Source organism: Aquarana catesbeiana, linkage group LG07 (genome assembly GCF_042186555.1).
Source record: "Aquarana catesbeiana isolate 2022-GZ linkage group LG07, ASM4218655v1, whole genome shotgun sequence".
NCBI lineage: Eukaryota > Metazoa > Chordata > Amphibia > Anura > Ranidae > Aquarana > Aquarana catesbeiana.
In genome coordinates, this window is record NC_133330.1 from 72262005 (window position 1) to 72278980 (window position 16976).

General features: G+C 42.7%; 1 protein-coding gene across 1 annotated transcript in view; it reads left to right on the forward strand.

Moving 5' to 3' along the window:
• WNK2 (WNK lysine deficient protein kinase 2) overlaps positions 1-16976 on the forward strand; it is a 356194-nt gene that overhangs the window by 298293 nt on the left and 40925 nt on the right.

A 16976-nucleotide genomic window follows, 5' to 3' on the forward strand; every position in this document is an offset into this window, starting at 1 on the left:
CCGGCAGTGATTGAATGAAAAAAAACCTGACACGCTAGTTGTACGGAAGTTGATCAATAGATCAACTTCAATACGACCAGCCTGCCCATACATGGATTGAAATTCACCGGAGATTGATGGATCGAATTTTGATTTGCCTGTGGCCATCTATTACCCACAGCCTTAGCTGGTGTTGAATACTTTCTTCTATACAGTAAATGTTGAAATTAAATTTTATCTGAAGATCTGAAAAAGTTTTAGTGTCAATGTGTAATAGAGGAAATCAGGGAAGTTTTTAATTGCAGTATATATAATGTGTTTAATCTTACAAATGTAATACGATATGTAAACTTTTAACGTAGACTTCAGATATCACAATAATGAGAAATAAATGTCCCAGTGCACTATATTGATGCGGTTTGTGATATCAACATTGTGTGTGTGTGTGTATATATATCTTCATATATATGTGTATATATAATTTTTTTTTTTACTACAGTACTATACTTGTCCAAAAAGTTGTTTTTTTATGCACAGCTAAATACACATACATATACTACAGCCATCATAGATGTGATAACCAATATATAATATGTACATAAGACTGTCCCAGGTAAGTATTGTGAGGGGGAAAACTTAGCTTGGATAGTTTTATGAATATATTATATATTGGTTGTTCTTACACTTTGTTGGATGTATTATTTGAAATTTATTGATTAGAGTTTCTAACCACTGTACCCAAAAAATGTAGCTATAGATGCACTAAAAGTCTGAAGCCATTAAATCTGTACAGCTGCAATTAAATTAGTATTTTTAGAAGATCAGTAATGGCAGTCTGCCTTTTTTTCTCAGAACAAGTTTTCTTTCTCGTACATCACAGGACACAGAGCCTCAGTAATTACTGATGGGTTATAGGGTATCACTAGGTGATTGGACACTGGTTACACCCTAGACAGGAAGTTCAACCCCCTATATAACCCCTCCCCTTACTGGGGATACCTCAGTTTTTTCGCCAGTGTCTTAGGTGTTGGTCACGAATAAGATGCGCTGTGCTAAAGCTCCAAAGGGATATCCTATACTGGGGCAAGCCATGCAACCGGATCCATTCAAAGTGCTTTTTTAGGCCAAATTGGATGGTACCCGGGCCTCATGTCCGAAGAAACGAGGTTTTACCTGTAACGCTTCTCTTTTTAGAGAGCTGGACCCCGGGATCCAGTATTTGGTTTTTCTAGCCATATCCCTGGCGGGGTGCTTTACGGGCCCAGAACTGCGGGTCCTCCTTTTCTATGGGGCCCCTGTCTCTGAAGGTTTTCCAAATGGAGCCCACTGTGAGAGGTGAAGATTGGGTCTGTATAACAGAACCCTGCAGCTGGATAAGGTAAGGGAGATTCCTCAGAATTTTTTAATTCTAGTAGGTTTCTCCTTTAAGTAAATGTATGCTATGCCTATTGTCACCACCGGGGGCTGCCAAGAGCACATACCTTCTCATGCTTGATCTGTCTGTCTCAGTGTCCACGCTGTACGCTCCTCCAGCCGAGCTCCAGGTAGGATGGGATGGGGGGCTCTTTCCTCAGGGATATCTCCCCCCGAGGTTTAGGGGGGCTGGTGTGGGCGGAAAAGCGGTAGTATACTGCGCTACCGCTGCCGCTACTATCGGCAGGTTCCTCATATACCGGCCTCTCTCGCTCTTTCTCTCCTCCACCCCAGCCTCCCTTCCATGCTTGTCCTGAGGATCGGAGCCTCGGCTCGCGCAGGAAAGCGCGCGTTTTTGAAAAAACCAAGGAGGGGGGCGGGAGGGAGGGGCGGAGCATTAACGAGACGTCCGGCATGCTTAGACGCCCACATCGCCGGCTACACAGGCTATAAAGGGCACACTTTTCCAGGTGCACACAGCCTATGGAGGGACACAGAGCTGACGGTCGCATGTAAGGTGGGACACAGACATTCTCCCAGGCAGCATTTACTTAGAAACACTAGACTGGGCATTGGTAGCAGCGGCAGTTGCTGTACTACATCGCTCAGCAGTCAGTGTTTAATTTGTGTGATACCTCCACCTTGTTGCTTTGCACTATGGGTAGAAGAGGTACAAATACCCCGAAAACCAGAGGCTCCCTCAGGCTCTGAGGACCCCCCTTCTGCAGCACCTTCCCCCCCTGAAGGACCTGGGATGGCTGGCCAGGGAGAGCCGTCGGGGCCAGGGGCTGCATCTGCTTCTGGCACTTCAGCCCCTGTATACATTACGCAGGAGGTTTTTTCCTCAACCATTAATGGATTAGAGGAAAGTCTAAATGGCCTTAATCGCATCTTCACTCAGTGGAAGAAAACGCACTAGGTCTTCCTCTGTTACCCAGGACCCTCAAGTTGAGGAACTCTGGGGAAAAAGGGAGAGGAATCCCTCTCAGAGGTTCGGGATGGGACTGATGATTCCTCTTCTGAGGAATCAAGTGGAGAAAGGCCCTTTTCAGTGCAAATTTTGGCTGGATTGGTCCGCTCCACATTTAAATTGCCCGTATCTGAGTCAGTTAAAGAACCCTCCTTTTGGATTGGGTTCACTGAGGCCTCCTCAAACTACACATGCTTTTCTGTTTATGGTTACTGAAAAAGCTTATTTATTCTGAGTGGGATCACCCAGATAAACATTTTTTTCCGCCTAAAAAAGTTTTGCAACACTTTATCCTACAGAGGAAAAATTTACTAAGATGGGGGGTATACCGGCAGTTGACGCCGCCATTCCTCCGTAAATAAGTCTGGCTTGTTTTGTCGACAACGCTCAGATGCCTAGGGATCCAACTGATAAGTAATTGGAATTCCTGTTGAAAGGTGTTTTCTTCTTGGCAAGGTCCTAATAGCTCGACCTGCAGTGGCAGCAATCAGTCTGTCAATACTTGAGAGACCATGTTAAACAGGTCCTCAAAGTTTTACCTGAACAGCAAGCCCCGGGGTTTGCCAACCTAACAGCGGTTTTGTGTTTGCTGTTGACGCAATCAGAGATTCTATCATCCAAACCTTTCGCTTTGCCCTTGGGTTGGTACATATGCGTAGAATCTTATGGTTGAAAATTTTTCAGCCGAATCACCATGTCAGGAGCTTCGGGCTGGGGTTCCCCTTCATGGTGCAAGGCTGTTCGGAGAGGATTTGGTATACGTCCCTCTTTTAAACAGGCTCTGTTCCCAGTGCCAGGAGCATCAGCCTCCAGGCAGTCGCAACGGCCTCCTCCGTCAGGCTCAAGAAATAAATCTCAGAGTCGACCCAGGGACAAAAGAAGTCCTGTGGGAGGAAGCCTACTAGACAAGACGCTAAAGCCTCTTTATGAAGGAGTGCCCCCGCTCGCTGGGGTGGGGGGAGGACTTCTACAGTTCTCAAGGCTCTGGTAGGAGGATTTCCAGGACAGATGGGTGATGTCCTCATTAACTCTAGGTTACAAACTAGAGTTCAGAGTATTCCCCTCTCCTCGTTTACTCAGATCAAATGTTCCCAGAGACCCAGAGAAAAAGAAGTCTCTCTTCCAGCAGTGGAGCGACTATTGTCGCAAAAAAGTTATCGTGGTGTTTCCCACGCAAAAGCAGGGATTGGGGTTTTATTCAACCTTTTCAGGGTTCCAAAAACCAAATGGAGATGTCAGACCCATTTTAGATCTCAAGGATCTAAACCAATTCCTAAAGATACGATCCTTTCGCATGGAATCGATCCAATCGGTAATCTCCATCCCACAAAAAGGAGAATTTCTGGCGTCAATAGACATCAAGGACACATACCTGCATGTGCCTATTTTCCCTGCTCATCAAAAGTACCTGCGTTTCAAAGTAGAAAAACGCCACTTTCAGTTTATAGCTCTGCCTTTCAGGCTAGCTACTGCACCTTGGGTGTTTACAAGAATCTTGGCCCCTCCGCTGGCCAGATTAAGGGCCTAGGTATAACGGTAATAGCATACCTAGACGACCGACTCTTGATAGATCGCTCGGTAGCCTGCTTGGACCAAAGCTTGGTCACCACAGTCAACTACCTGCAATACCTAGGTTGGCTCCTTAACTCAGAGAAGTCTTCTTTGAAACCAGTGAGAAGACTAGAGTATTTCGGTCTGGTTATAGATACAGCCCAGAACTGATTCAGGTAGTCAGGGCAAAGAAAGATCCTCCTATTCGCCTTTGTATGAGGCTACTGGGGAAGATGGTGGCTTCATTCGAAGCAGTTCCCTATGTTCAGTTTCATTCGAGACTGCTGCAAAACAGTATCCTGTCTGCCTGGAACAAGGCGGTTCAGGCACTGGATTTCCTGATGCGTCTGTCTCCTACAGTGCGTCAGAGCCTCAGTTGGTGGTTGATACCCGAAAATATGCAAAAGGGAAAACCCTTTTTTCCAGTTGCCTGGACAGTGGTAACAACAAATGCCAGTCTTTCGGGTTGGGGAACAGTCCTGGAACATTCGACTGTCCAGGGGAGATGGTCCAAGACAGGACCTTACCCATCAACATTCTAGAGATCCGTGCGGCGTATCTAGCCCTAAAGGCCTGGACACTCAGGTTACAGGGTTGCCCTGTCAGGATCCAGTCCGAATGCCACAGCAGTGGCTTATATCAATCACCAGGGAGGCACCAGGAGTCGTGCAGCCCAAGGGGAAGTAAACCAGATCTTAATCTGGGCAGAAGCATGTGCTGTGCATATCGGTGATCTTCATTCCGGAAGTAGAGGACTGGCAGGCGAACTACTTGAAGTCGCCGGCAGTTATTCCCAGGGGAATGGTCTCTTCACCCCGACGTCTTCTTGGCCATATGCCAAAGATGGGGGGTTCTAGATGTACACCTCTTTGCATCCAGGTTCAACTACAAGATTGATACCTTTGTGTCAAGAACAAGGGATCCTCTTGCATGCGGGACAGATGCGTTGGTGACTCCATGGCATCAATTCTTCCAGATTTATACATTTCCTCCTATTCTGCTACTGCCACGACTTCTTGCAGGATCAGGCAGGAAAGGAAATCGGTACTTCTGGTGGCTCAGCGTTGCCCAGAAGAGCTTGGTATGCAGAAATAGTAAAGATGGCAGTAGGTCCCCCGTGGACCATATCGTCACGTCCAGACCTGCTATCCCAAGGTCCAGTGTTCCATCCTGCCTTACAAACACTAAATTTGAAGGTCTGGCTATTGAAACCCACGTTCTGAAGAATCGTGCGCTTTCAGTTCCTGTGATTTGTATCCTAATCAATGCAAGAAAGCCAGCTTCCAGAATGATTTATCATAAGAGTCTGGAAAGCTTAGATCTCCTGGTGTGTATCCAGGGCTTGGCATCCCAGAAAATATGTCATAAGTAGAATTCTTGACTTTCTACAAATGGGATTAGAAATGAAGCTGGCCTTGAGTACCATCAAGGGCCAGGTCTCGGCCTTGTCAGTATTATTTCAATGGCCTCTTGCTTCGCATTCATTAGTCCGAAGCTTTATACAGGGGGTAACGCGTCTTAATCCTCCAGTTAGGGCGCCCCTAAACCCCTGGGACTTGAATTTGGGTCTGTCAGTTTTACAGAAACAGCCTTTTGAACCAATCCGTCAAATTCCCTTGGTCTTGTTGACAAGAAAGTTAATTTTTTCTGGTAGCCATTTCTTCTACTAGAAGAGTATCAGAGCAGCTCTTTCCTGTAAAGAGCCTTATTTAATCATACACAAGGATAGAGTGGTATTGTCCCCTCATCCTAGCTTTCTACCGAAAGTGGTTTCAGATTTTCATCTAAACCAAGATATTGTTCTACCTTCCTTTTTTTCCCAGATTCCTGTTCTACGGAAGAAAGGTCACTACATTCTTTGGATGTAGTAAGAGCAGTCAAGGCCTATCTGGAAGCAACTGCTCAAATTCGCAAAACGGATGTTTTGTTCGTACTGCCAGAAGGTCCCAATAGAGAACTGGCAGCGTCAAAGTCTACCATTTCAAAATGGATTTGACAAATGATTATTTAAGCTTACGGTTTGAAACAGAAAATTCCACCTTTTCAAATCAAGGCACTCTCTACAAGGACTATTAGTGCTTCTTGGGCGGTACATCACCGGGCCTCTATGGCTCAAATCTGCAAGGCCGCAACCTGGTCTTCAGTCCATACATTCACCAGATTTTATCAGGTGGATGTGGGAAGGCATGAGGATATCGCCTTTTGGGCGTAGTGTGCTGCAGGCAGCAGTACAAGGTCCTCAGGTCTGATTACACCCTGCTTGTGTGGTCCCCCCCCCTCAAATAGCATTGCTCTAGGACGTCCCATCAGTAATTACTGAGGCTCTGTGTCCCGTGCTGTACGAGAAAGAAAATAGGATTTTTTTATAACAGCTTACCTGTAAAATCCTTTTCTTTTGATGTACATAACGGGACACAGAGGTCCCGCCCCTCTTCTAATACATTTATATTGGTTTGCTACAAAACTGAGGTATCCCCAGTAAGGGGAGGGGTTATATAGGGGGTTGAACTTCCTGTCTAGGGTGTGACCAGTGTCCAATCACCTAGTGATACCCTATAACCCATCAGTAATTTCTGAGGCTCTGTGTCCCGTGATGTACATGAAAAGAAAAAGATTTTACAGGTAAGCTGTTATAAAAAATCCTATTTTTTTAGAAGCACCTTTTGTTACAGGTTGCCATAGTAAATCCCTATTGTTATAGTTATTTTGACCTTGACCGTCCTTTGCTGGCTTTGACCGCTTATAAGGACATTTCTTTCCTCCCTGTTACAGTTGATCTAATATGCTTTTGATGACCATGCTCTTTATCTTCAATTATAAAACTCACAGAACGTCTTATTTCTGAAAGTTAACTTGTGAATACTTTTATACCAACTGGGAACGCAAAGATAAAGCAACTTATTTTTCCACTAATGCCTGCACTTAACAAAAGTTTTGAAATCCTTGACGCAAGTAATCTACAAGGATAATAAGAAGTGACTCAGAGCGTCTTTGCTGACTGCATTAGTCACTGTGTAGCAATTTTCAGAATTACAGCTAAAGTAGTCCTGGCAGAGTAAAAATCTCCATTTTGTTTTGTGATATTTTAAGGTTCTTCTTGCTTTTGAAGTAAAGACATGTTATATCATGTCACTGAAATTCTAGTTTCAGTCAGAGTTGAATAGTAGCAAAAATGAAGTAGAATGAAGAATAATGAAGTTTGAGCTGAAGGTGAAGTTTAATCTACATTTATTTTGCTTTCCATGATTCCTCCTTTTCCATTTTTTGGCATTCATTATATACCTTATTTTTTGGCCGCGCTCACATTGGGCATAGTTGAACTAATCCATACCCAAGTTTGATTTTCCCTTCTCCCCACTCCCTCGCTGGTCTGCACTCACGCTGGGCTTATAAGTAAATATTCTGGGGCACACTTCCATCATCACTTCTGCCAACCAGACCACAGTGATCCCCGCTTCTGTGCTCAGTGATCTATGGAAAGTTCTGTGCTCAGTGATCTATGGAAAGTTCTGTGCTCAGTGATCTATGGAAAGTTTTGTGCTCAGTGATCTATGGAAAGTTTTGTGCTCAGTGATCTATGGAAAGTTTTGTGCTCAGTGATCTATGGAAAGTTTTGTGCTCATTGATCTATAGAAAGTTCTGTGCTTATTGATCTATGGAAAGTTATGTGCTCAGTGATCTATGGAAAGGTTTGAGATCAGACATGGTTTGCACTTACACTGACGCGAACTGTACAGACCACAAGTGAACTATGCCCAGGGCCACCTTTTCCAAGTGATCAACTGTACAGTACGCTTAACCATTCCCGAGCACAGTTTGGATCACTCACACTACACAAACTGGAGTAAGAGCCCTCAGTCCTAATGCAAATATCAAAATGGATGGATGTCTAAAGGAGTGGGTGTTCTCAGCAGGCTGCATTTGCATGTAGACCACCCTAAGTAAAGCCCATATGGGATGCTGAACCTCCATCATAGAAAATTTGAGAGCTGAAATTCAAATGAATGAAAGCAGCTGGGGAGTAAAGTGTTAGATAATACTGGATGTTCTCCAGCCAAAATATTAGAAAAGCTTTTTTTTGCTGCTTACAGCTTACACTGTAAGCCGTGGCGGAACTACCAGGGTCGCAAAGGTCGCACTTGCGACCAAGCCCTGGCATTCCTCCATTGTTGGGGGGGGGGGGGGGCAGCGGCGGATAGGAGAAGAGGGAGCCAATCTGCTCCATTTTAGCTTTAAAAATAATTTGATAATTTTATCTGATCATCTGATCAATCCAAATATAAGCGGATTTACGAACAAAGTGTTTTGGTTCTGTGGACTGGTGTAAAATGATTGATAATAGTCCACTCTGGCCAGACAACTCAGTTTTGATTGAATCCAATTCGAAACAGAATCTAAATCCTTTGAAGGGAAGTTATGGCTATTCAGATATTTGCAGATTCGATCTTATAGCTTGGTATATTTTGTGCATTTAAAAATTCATCCGCCCATTTTCTGAAGCAACCTACAGAATTGGCTAGAACTAGATTGTAAGGGTGGGCTGCATGTTGTGATACAGGTGACACCTCCATGTGTTTCCCCATTAACTCACTGGGCACCAAGTGTGGGTTGCACAGGAAGCCTATCCCGAGGGTGGATTCTTGTGGGCTACGCCAGGCACAGGCAGGGTCAGTTGTCCCCGCACCAGGATTACACCTTTTTCATGCTAATCAGTAGGGATGAGCCTACTGATTAGCGGTTCGGTTCGCAGCAGAACATGCTAACAGGCAAAAAATTTGTGCGAACACCGTTAAAGTCTATGGGACGTGAAAAATCAAAAGTGCTAATTTTAAAGGCTTATATGCTAGTTATTGCCATGTTTGGGGAACCGGGTCCTGCACCATGGGACATGTACCAATGCAAAAAAAAAGTTTTAAAAACTGCAGTTTGTTCGAGAGCAGTGATTTTAATAATGCTTAAAGTGAAACATTAAAAATGAAATATTCCTTTAAATATCGTGCCTGGGTGGTCTCCTTAGTCTGTAAAGTAGCACATCTTCCCCATGTTTATAACAGTACCAAAGCAAAATTACATTTCTAAAGGAAAAAATGTCATTTAAAACTGCTCGCAGCTGTAATGTATTGTCGGATCCCGGCAATATAGCTAAAAATCATTGAAAAAAACGGCGTGGGTTCCCCCCAGTTCATTACCAGGCCCTTTGGGTCTGGTATGAATATTAAGGGGAACCCCGCACCAAAAATACAAAAAAAAAATGGCGTGGGTGCCCCCCCCCCTCCCCCACCACCAGTCAGCATACCTCTTTTACCTCACTCCTGGTAACAGAATGGGGTCCTGCCGAGCACATGCATGCTCACTTAACTCTTGCTTCTCTGGATCCAGTGATCGGGTCATAACTCTCCGTATTGCTAATCCACTCCTGAAGACCGACAGACACACAGTTAGGAAGGGAGCCATAACCAGACCCTCACTACGGAGAACCTGTTACCTTACCAGGTACCATTCCAACCACTGGTTGCAGTTAACCTTCTGTTGCTGTGATGTTACTAGAATCGTTTGTATTCCTGGTGGTCTCAGATCCTTGAGTATATGCTCTGGGACCCCATGTGCACCCCTTGAGTAACTTGAGACCAGGCTTAGTGTGGTTAACCATTTTTACTAAAGTGCAGCATGATGAACATAAACATGACAGAATGTCCTTTCCCTATCTAACGCTAAAAGTGGCTGCAAAGGCAAAGTCCTTGTGGGTGAAGTACATAGCTGGCACGACTTGATGGGAGAAGTTCATGACTTGTGTGTATTCTGAAGGCCGGCGTTCATAGAGGGACTACATCTCTCAGAATATCCTGTCAGGTTCCCGGTCTTTATCTCACTGACCCTTGCACCCACGAGACCCAGACCTCTGGACCCCAAAAGTCCACAAATGTAAGCCAGAAATCATAGCACAGTTAATGCCTTTCCTCCTTAATCTGGGCAGCCACATGGGTCTGGCTAATAGCATAGGCAACCTGCTTAAAAGTACAGAGACAATAAAAACCTGACAGAGAGACTAACCCATTCCAGCTCTGTCCAAAAAAAAAAAAAAAAAAAAAAGTTAAAGTTGGGCTTTAAAATATCTAAACCTGTAATCTAATGTAGATGATCATGTAGTGTGTGCTTGTGTATGTGTGTTTTTGTGTGCGAGTATATATACATGTGTGGTGTGTGTGTGTGTGTGTGTGTGTATATATATATATATATATATATATATATATATATATATATATATATATATATATATATATATATATATATATATATATATATATATATATACATACGTATGTACATACGCACACACAGTATCTCACAAAAGTGAGTGCACCCCTCACATTTTTGTAAATATTTTATTATATCTTTTCATGTGGCAACACTGAAGAAATGACACTTTGCTACAATGTAAAGTAGTGAGTGTACAGCTTGTATAACAGTGTAAATTTGCTGTCCCCTCAAAATAACTCAACACACAGCCATTAATGTCTAAACTGCTGGCAACAAAAGTGAGTACACCCATTAATGAAAATGTCCAAATTGGGCCCAACGTGTCAATATTTTGTGTGGCCACCATTATTTTCCAGCACTGCCTTAACCCTCTTGGGCATGGAGTTCACCAAAGCTTCAGAGGATGCCAGTGGAGTCCTCTTCCACACCTCCATGACGACATCACAGAGCTGGTGGATGTTAGAGACCTTGCTCTCCTCCAGATGCAAAATAGGGTTTAGGTCTGAAGACATGCTTAGCCAGTCCATCACCCTCAGCTTCTTTAGTAAGGCAGTGGTGGTCTTGGAGGTGTGTTTGGGGTCTTTATCATGTTGGAATACTGCCCTGCAGCCCAGTCTCCGAAGGGAGGGGATCAAGCTCTGCTTCAGTATGTCACAGTACATGTTGGCATTCATGGTTCCCTCAATGAACTGTAGCTCCTCAGTGCCGGCAGTACTCATGTAGCCCCAGACCATGACACTCCCACCACCATGCTTGACTGTAGGCAAGACACGCTTGTCTTTGTACTCCTCACCTGGTTGCTGCTAGACACAATCTGAACCAAATAAGTTTATCTTGGCCTCATCAGACCACAGGACATGGTCCCAGTAATCCTCTGTCTGCTTGTCTTCAGCAAACTGTTTGCTGGCTTTCTTGTGCACCATCTTTAGAAGAGGCTTCCTTCTGGGAGGACAGCCATGCAGACCAATTTGAGGCAGTGTGCGGTGTATGGTCTGAGCGCTGACAGGCCAACTCCCCACCCCTTCAACCTCTGCAGCAATACAGGCAGCACTCATACATCTATTTCCCAAAGACAACTTCTGGATATGACACTGAGCATGTGCACTCAACTTCTTTAGTCGACCATGGCGAGGCTTGCTCTGAGGGGAACCTGTCCTGTTAAGCCGCTGTATGGTCTTGGCCAACGTGCTGCAGCTCAGTTTCAGGGTCTTGGCAATCTTCTTATAGCCTAGGCCATCTTTATGTAGAGCAACAATTCTTTTTTTTCAGATTCTCAGAGTTCTTTGCCATGAGGAGCCATGTTGAACTTCCAGTGATGAGTCACATGACACCGGAGAGGGAAAATGGCTAATTGGGCCCAATTTGGACATTTTCACTTAGGGGTGTACTCACTTTTGTTGCCAGCGGTTTAGACATTAATGGCTGCGTGTTGAGTTATTTTGAGGGTATTTGACAGCAAATTTACACTGTTGTACAAGCTGTACACTCATTACTCACTTTTGTGAGATACTGTGGATATATATATATATATCCACAGTATATATAAATATATATATATATATATATATATATATATATATATATATATATTATACACTGTGTGTATGTATATAATATTATATAATTGTGTACGTTTGCCCACTGACAAAAAAGGATCAGTCTATAATTTTAATGGTAGGTTTATTTTAACAGTGAGAGTCAAAATAACAACAAAAATATCCAGAAAAATGCATTTCAAAAAAGTTATAAATTTATTTGCTTTTTAATTAGTGAAATAAGTATTTGACCCCTTCACAAAACATCACTTAGTACTTGGTGGCAAAACCCTTGTTGGCAATCAGAGGTCAAACGTTTCATGTAGTTGGCCACCAGGTTTGCACACATCTCAGGAGGGAATTTTTTTCCACTCCTCTTTGCAGATCCTCTCTAAGTCCTTAAGGTTTCAAGGCTGACGTTTGGTAACTCAAAGCTTCAGCTCCCTCCACATATTTTCAATGGGATTAAGGTCTGGGGACTGGCTAGGCTACTCTAGAACCTTTAATGTGCTTCTTCTTGAGCCACTCCTTTGTTGCCTTGGCTGTGTGTTTTGGGTCATTGTCATGCTTGAACACCTATCCACGATCCATTTTCAATGCCCTGGCTGAGGGAAGGAGGTTCTCACCCAAGATTTGACGATACATGGCCCTGTCCATCGTCCCTTTGATGCGGTGAAGTTTTCCTGTCCCCTCAGCAGAAAAACACCCCCAAAGCATAATGTTTCCATGTTTGATGGTGGGGATGGTGTTCTTGGGGTCATAAGCAGCATTCTCAGTTGAATTGATGCCAAAGAGCTTGATTTTGGTCTCATCTGACTGCAACACTTTCACTCAGTTCTTCTCTGAAGCATTCAGATGTTAATTAGCAAACTTCAGATGGGCCTGTACATGTGCTTTCTTGAGTAGGGGGACCATGTAGGTGCTGCAGGAATTCAGTCCTTCACGGCGTAGTGTGTTACCAATTATTTTTTTGGTGACTATGGTCCCAGCTGCCTTGAGATTATCGACAAAATTCTCCTGTGTAGTTCTGGGCTGATTCCTCCCTGTTCTCATCATTGAAACTCCATGAGGTGAGATCTTGCGTGAAGCCCCAGACCGAGGGAGCTTTGACAGTTATGTGTTTCTTCTGTTTGCAAATAATCGCACCAACTGTTGTCACCCTATCACCAAGCTGCTTGGCGGTGGTCTGTTTTGTAGCTCATTCCAGCCTTGTGTAGGTCTACAATCTTGTACCTGACATCCTTGGATAGCCCTTTGGTATTGGCCATGGTGGAGAGATTGGAATCTGATTGCTTCTGTGGACTGGTGTCTTTTATACAGGTAACAAGCTGAGATTAGGAGCACTCCCTTTAAGAGGGTGCTCCTAATCTCAGCTCATTGCCTGTATAGAAGACACCTGGGAGCCAGAAATCTTGTTGATTGATAGGGGATCAAATACTTATTTCACTCATTAAATTGCAAATCAATTTACAGTAAAACCTTGGTTTGAGAGCATTTTGCAAGACTTTTAAATACATTTTGACTTGATATACAAGTAGCGTCATGTCACAAGTGAGTATAAAAGAGAAGAGAGGCGCCTCTAAGTGTAGCAATATGGTTACATTTATTGAAGGTACAACATTTAGCAACTCACATGGTTGAAGATTAAAAGAGGCACATCTGTCCACATAAACCATCCCCCTCACCGCCATCGACGTCATCCCTTCCACTCTGCACTCCAGGAGCGGTTCAAGCCTCGCTTTCAGATCGCTCTACTGCAGGGCAGTCTTTCAGGTCACGATTGCAGACTGACAGCGGTGAGAGCCGGTGGTGTGGAGGACGGTCTATGTGGACAGCTTTACCCCAGATGCCTGCATACTTGGATGTGTCTCTTTTAATCATCAACCATGTGAGTTGCTAAATGTTGTACCTTCTTTAAATGTAACCATATTGCTACATTTAGAGGCACCTCTCTTCTCTTTTATGCTCTGTAGCTCCTGATGGAATTTGCTTCTAACCCCCTTGTGGAGGCTTCCATTTGTGGATGGACATATTATGGTTACACAACCTGGTCACACTGCTATAATTTTTTTATATGGACTATAAACTGAAGGACCTATGAATAAATATTGTGGAACGAAAACATTCGAATTTCCATTATTTCTTATGGGAAAATTCGCTTTGATATACAAGTGCTTTGGATTACAAACATGTTACAAGCATGGTTCTGGAACAATTATGCTCGCAATCCAAGGTTTTACTGTATAACTTTTTTGAAATGCGTTTTTCTGGATATTTTTGTTGTTCAGTCTCTCACTGTTAAAATAAACCTACCATTTAAAATTATAGACTGATCAAAAACGTTCAAAATCCGCAGGGGATCAAATGCTTTTTTTTCCCTCACCATGTGTAAATATATATATATATATATATATATATATATATATATATATGTATAGAGGACTGAAATAATAAATGGGCTTCATGATTCTAAAAAAGACCTGCTTTAAGGCTCTACCGCTGGCCCATCTGGTCTAGATCAAAGATGTCATTGATAGTTTGATGGCATGCTGTGCCTGTAACCAAATGTTCTATTCTTCACTTCAGAAATCTCTAATCCTGTCTGTGGGTGACTACTGTTGAGCTTTGTTTATGGCTAAATCCTTCCCAAGTACGCTAATAATGTGTGCAAGCTGTGGTGCAGTACTAATGGCCCCTTTTTTGTAGCCTGGGACTCTATGCTAAAGGAGATTTATGATTGATAATGTCTAATGCACATTCTGGCAGCAAGGTGTATTAGCCAGGAAGAAAGCTGTTTGCAAAGAGATGGACAGTTGTGTCCTATAGCATAACTCTGCACCGAATAGCATTCAGTGAGGATCTGATATGCAATTAGCTGATTTTAAAGTGTTGCATTAAGTTCAAACCTCTTGCAGTACTCCCCTCATGTTTTCAGACCTGTGGGAGAAAAAAACTGGAAAACATCTGTCACCTAACTGGAAAGGGCTGCAGGTTTAACCAAACCTAGAAGTGTTTTGGGCCTGAACCTGACCTGGCCTAAAATGTTTCTAAGATAATACTGCTGGCGTGTGGTGACCTTTGTGTTTTCTGTAAGTTCTTCTATAAATAAGCCATAGTTTTCCTGTGGATCTCCTTGGATTCTAGGTCCAGGTTGTAAACAGGGCTGCTACTTCTGCCAAAGTCTAGAATAAACCTCTGAGGAATGGCGCTTGATCTCAGTTTGGGCATAAGATAACCTAAGGCCTCATGTATTGCATGGGCCTAGGACCAAAGTAATTCCACTGAAACTCAGATCAGTTTGGAGACCTAAACCTGGTACATGGGTAGAAGAGGTGCCATATACTGTATATAGCCTAGGCCTTGAATCCAAGGGGCTCCTAAAAGATCCCTTTGAAGAGAGAAATATGGAGACACCTTTTGTTGACCTTCCCCTTCTTTAAAATGCAAGTTTCATGGCTCTGCGTAGCTTCAGTACTTCTGAGTCACACAGCAAGAAAAGCATGCAGCAAGTGTGACTTTTGCCTGTTGCTGTAGTTTCTCCCGGTCGGTGACTCAAAAGCTACAAAAGCCAAACAACATCATTGCAGACAGGCACCTGGCATTTTCAGAAGAGAGCTTAGTATAGAAACTTTGCAATTTCTTTCTTGATATGTTTCTTTTAAACCAAGGAATGTGTCAGAGTTTTTATTTATTACTTGCACACAAAATGTAAACTGGTGACATATATTGACTGCCCTGGTTTCATCACTTAATGGCTTCTAGTCCTCCAATAGCGGGTAATAGGATCAGAGAAAAATGCATCATTCAACTTGCCTGCTTTAATCGCACCCACCCCAGGTAAATGTGTCAATTAATCTCCTCCTATATAAATGTGAAAGGTCTGTGTGTGAGCAATGACTGTGGCAACCAAAAGTCATTATTTAAGCATTGTGCTTCTCTGAACAACTGATAGATTAACAGTGTTCTAGAACAGCCTTATTCAACCAGGGTGCCTTCGGGTTTCTTTAGGGGTGCCTTTATCAAAATGCCTTTTAAAAATTGCATACAAACCAGCAGGTGGATTAAGCCGGCTTTTTAGTGCACGTTTTCTTTGTGCACTATTACCTTTCTTGATGGGTGTCCGACGTGTGTGAATGTTGCTGTGTTATGTAAAATTATTTGAGATTATTTGCAGATTTCGTTTATAAAATATATTTGAGAAGGTTTTGGGTTTAAAGCAGTCAATGTCTGTCCAAAATACTGCATACTAGCCATTGTATATGATACAGTTCCATGCATTACATCACCAAAATAGAAAGCTCAAATTTTGTTACCAAAAAAAAATATATATATATATTTACATATTATTTTATTTATTCATTTTATATATATATATAATATATATATAATTTTTTTTTATTATTATTATTTATTTTTTTCTTTTACTAGTACAAGTACCAATACTTTTTTTTTTTTTCTTTTATTAGTACTTGCCGATACCAATTACCGATACCTACCGCAACTGTTTTGTTTATACTTTCAATGTAAAACTTGTAAATATATGTTAAAGGTCTAAAAATATCAATGAACAGGGCAAGCTAAAAAAGTTTTAATTATTAATAGTTTATAAAATCGAAGTGAACGAAAAAAAAAATCAGCAGGAAAAAAAAAGTTATTTGACAGGTTGGTTTTTAAACTGACTTCATCTGCAGATCGAAGTTCATCCCTTTGATCTGTAGATGAAGAAAACAGTAAGATACGAACAGAAACAATGTTTCTTATCTTTGGCTGAGCTCCAATTACCGGGACTTCAGTTTACAGATAAGCTGTCAACAGGGGTACCCCACTGACAGCTGAATTTGTCATCGGTTGTTAAGGACACAGTGGCTCCTAAACAGCCAATAATTGCTGGCTTTTTTTTTACTTTTCAGCTGTCAGTGGGGGAATCCCACTGTCAGCTGAAATAACCGAGCCTAAAAGTATCAGTTTCAGGTATCGTGCAAATGCTTAGTATCAGTACCAGTATGGTGCAACCCTATATGTGTATGTGTGTGTATGTGTGTGTATATGTATGTGTAATATATATTCACCCATGGAAACAGAATTCTGAAAAATATTTCCTAGAATTTTCCTGCTTGTAGCTGCCTTCCTTTTAATTTGTCAAAAACGCTTATGTCAAAGAGGCATCCCCAGCAATGTCCTGTGCTAGAAAAAGAGCCCCCTTGACCCTCAGGGCTGGGGCCCTTCCTTTCAAAGCCCTTCCCTCCAAGCCAGGTGGCGGAATGCTAGAG